The sequence below is a fragment of the Carcharodon carcharias genome, chromosome 10, assembly GCF_017639515.1.
Source record: "Carcharodon carcharias isolate sCarCar2 chromosome 10, sCarCar2.pri, whole genome shotgun sequence".
Classification (NCBI taxonomy): Eukaryota; Metazoa; Chordata; class Chondrichthyes; order Lamniformes; family Lamnidae; genus Carcharodon; species Carcharodon carcharias.
Genome location: NC_054476.1, coordinates 158,731,947 through 158,735,648, shown reverse-complemented (window position 1 = coordinate 158,735,648; position 3,702 = coordinate 158,731,947).

The following is a 3,702-nucleotide window of genomic DNA, read 5'->3' as shown; positions in this document are numbered from 1 at the left end:
GAGGTGTGTGTCAACTCCAGGGTGGCTCCCTCTGTTTACGATTTGTTTTCCTGCACTGAATTCAGAAATTGTACAGACCTTAGATTTGCTGTTCTGAATGCTGGACTGTTGGCTTGCACATATTGAACCCAGATTGGCCATTATTCAATCGCGAGGCAAGGCACTGAATGTTGCAAGTTTATTCAACAGCTGAAGTCAACATGGTGCAATATACCGGGTATCTCCTTCACAAGCATATAACAATTTCAATAAAAATTTGAATGACTTCAAATACTCAGGAAAGAAAAAATTTGTTTAATTTATTTACTTCGTTGATTTATTTTCAACACCTTGATTTCTCCCTGGCTCTCAGCTGCCTCCTGCAAAAAGATGAAAATATGATTTTCTTTTATGATTTCTATCAAAATTCAACTGCAAATTCATGAAATTGAAATCAAACATTCATTCTTAAAGCACCGATCTACCAGCTCCCTTTAACCATGAGGGAGAACAGATGAGTTGCTGCATTAAATGCTTAGAACAAACAGGTGTGTACTCAACGCCCAGGGTCAAATACAAACACTCTTTGTGTGACTGATTAGCCCAATAACACTGCTGAGGCGAACAGATGCCAGCTCATGTGCCAGACTGGCAGAATCAGGCACTAACACACCAGGGAAAACAAATATGGGTTAGGTTGCCTGAGATTGGTTGGCCCTCTCTGTCCCTTTACCTCCCCCCACCAGATTGTCAGAAATTGGATACCCCACTGGACCAGACGGACTTAAAGAAAAGTTCAAAATACATACGCATCTGTTTGCTATGAACCCAGTAACAGACATCAGAGTTTATTTTATAGGGAAAGACTTTTGACCTTTTTTTTTAAAGGGATGTGAAAGCCCAAACCTAGGATAACTATTTAGTGAATGACATTAATTCAACTCTATTCCCCTTTTTTCTAGACAATTTTTTCCACCAGGTTTCTCCCCTTCCCTCTTCTCCTGTGGGCGGTTGACTTTTTACTGAAATATGGTGCCATAGACACTAATAACCCTCTGACACTTCAGAAATTGGCAAGACATTGAATGTTGCAAGTTTATTCAACAACTGAAGGCTGCTGAGTCAGAAGGAGTCCACTGGGCAACAATCAGAAGTGAGAACCCTGACAGATTCTCCCCTCACTAGCCTAGGGCGCCAAGGTCAACTCAACTGCTGGTTCAACTCTTAATGTAATTAAAATATACCATGTACATAGGGAACGGCAAAACACCAGAAAAATAAATCATTCCATTTTGGTATCTGAACTCTTTTTGATCCAAGGAATCAAATATTTTAAGATTTGAATTCAAGATAACTGAATTTCACAGGATCCGAATTGCAAATCTGAAAATGAACACTATGGCCTTTTAGTTTTAGTGAAGCACCTCGAAGATTCTGTTCATAAACAGGTCAAAACTGTACTCGAAGGTTAGATTAGCCTACTCCTTCTCCTAATTCGTAACTTAATCCTGACAGTTACTTTAACAGGTAATACCAGTGTTACTGTCAGCCTTTAACCTTTTTAATTGTTGCTGTTTTATCACTGACACATCAATCCCCTCAGCGTTCTTCAATGACCACTCAATGTTTGGCCATCAGATAAAAATTCTGCACCTTTCTAGCTTGCGACACATCTCGTATTAAACAGGCTTAAGGTTGGCCAGGACCTTGGCTGTGTTTATGAGTCTTTGACAAAAATAACAAAAACTTGTTGGTTCCAAAGCAGGTACCAATGCCCAAATGAGACTCCACCATTAGAATATTATTAGAGTGGCACAGCAGTACAACAGTGAGTGATGTTGTTTCAATGTCCCACAACACAGACTTCAGGGAAGGTCAGGCATCTGCCCAGAAGGGGGAGGCAAAATAAAAGCCAGCATTGTGTCCAGGCCGCTGCCCATTCATACATTATTTATACTACATCCAGGAATAGATGACTGAGAATAATGGCGTGAACACTGGAAGATTAACCTTCAGGCAGAAAAACAAGGCAAAAATGATTTTGCTGTTAGCTCCAAGAAGATATCCCTTATGTTGCCAAACCAAAATGGGGAACAAAGACTTCGGTTTCAATCCCCAAGCTGTAGTGAGTTTACTGATCTCAGGTGGCTTTGGGCTACCGTTGCCAGGGATCCACTCTTACATAGGTGAGGGGTGAGTGGCAGAGGATTAGGATCAGCTATGATGGCCTTCAGGAGGTCTTGTGGCCCAGTGGGTAGTGTCCCTACCTCTGAGCCAGAAGCTCTGGGCTCAAGTTCTGCTCCAAGACTTGAAGTCCACGGAAGTTGTGCTTTGTGGCGTAACCAAGCAGGTTCACTGTAAATCCTTCTAATACACCTATGGCAGACGGTAAGAATGGGAGACTTTCCTAGTCAACCAGAACTGCAGAAGGCAATGGCAAACCACTGCACTACCTTGCCAAGCATAACCATAACCAATACTTGAAAGTCCATAAAAACAAAAAACTGCGGATGCTGAAAATCCAAAACAAAATCAGAATTACCTGGAAAAACTCAGCAGGTCTGGCAGCACTGGTGGAGAAGAAAAGAGTTGACGTTTCGAGTGCTCATGACCCTTCAACAGAACTGATTTTTCTTTACAAGGAGAGGGGTGAAATATAAGCTGGTTTAAAGTTGGGGGGTGGGGGGGACAAGTGGAGGGGGAGTGGTGTTGTTGTAGGGACAAGCAAGCAGTGATAGGAGCAGATCATCAAAAGATGTCATCTGTGACATCTTTTGATGATCTGCTCCTATCACTGCTTGCTTGTCCCTACAACAACACCCCCCCTCCACTTCTCCACCACCCCCCCCCCCACAACCCACCACCTTAAACCAGCTTATATTTCGCCCCTCTCCTTGTAAAGAAAAATCAGTTCTGTTGAAGGGTCATGAGGACTCAAAACGTCAACTCTTTTCTTCTCCGCCGATGCTGCCAGACTTGAAAGTCCATGTTTTCCAATGCCCTTTTAGGGCCTGGCACCTGAAGAGAGAGAGATGATGGCCTCTGTACTGGATAACAGGTTGACACTCACTGCCAAGGTTCAAAGATGAATGATTGCCAAATGGGTGAAGTGTAGGTGGAAGGCCAGCTTTTGTCACACTCGGTGAGGAGTCAATGCTTTCAAGAGGGGTGGTGGAGGGAGGGGAGAAAATAGGAGGGAAATGGTCTGAGGTGTAATACATTAAATAAAGACAACAAAAAGAAAAGATGGCAGATATATTTTGTTGCTGAAGGTTGACATTGTAAGAGATAGAGGGGTATTAGTGGCTATGTTATTGTTCTAGTCATCCTGAGTTTAAATCCCACCGCAGCAAATGATGAATTTAAATTCAATTAATTAATTAGATCTAGAATTATCAGTAATCTTGACCATGAAATTAAAAACCCATCTGGTTCACTGATGTCCTTCCTTGTCTGGCCTATGTAAGCCTCCAGGCCCACAACATGCGCTGGACATTGTCCTCAAGGCTCACCACCACCTTCTCAAGGGCAATTAGGAGTCTGCAATAAATGTTGGCCTTGCCAGAGATGCCTACATCCTGTGAATGAATAACAAAAATGGAGAACCAGGGAAGAAACAGTGTTGCAACATCCTATGCCATTTGTCTTGCTGTTTGTAGTTTTCAACTCTATGAAGTTATGAATTCTGGCATTGTTTTATCACTTCTTACTACTCAGTTTTGC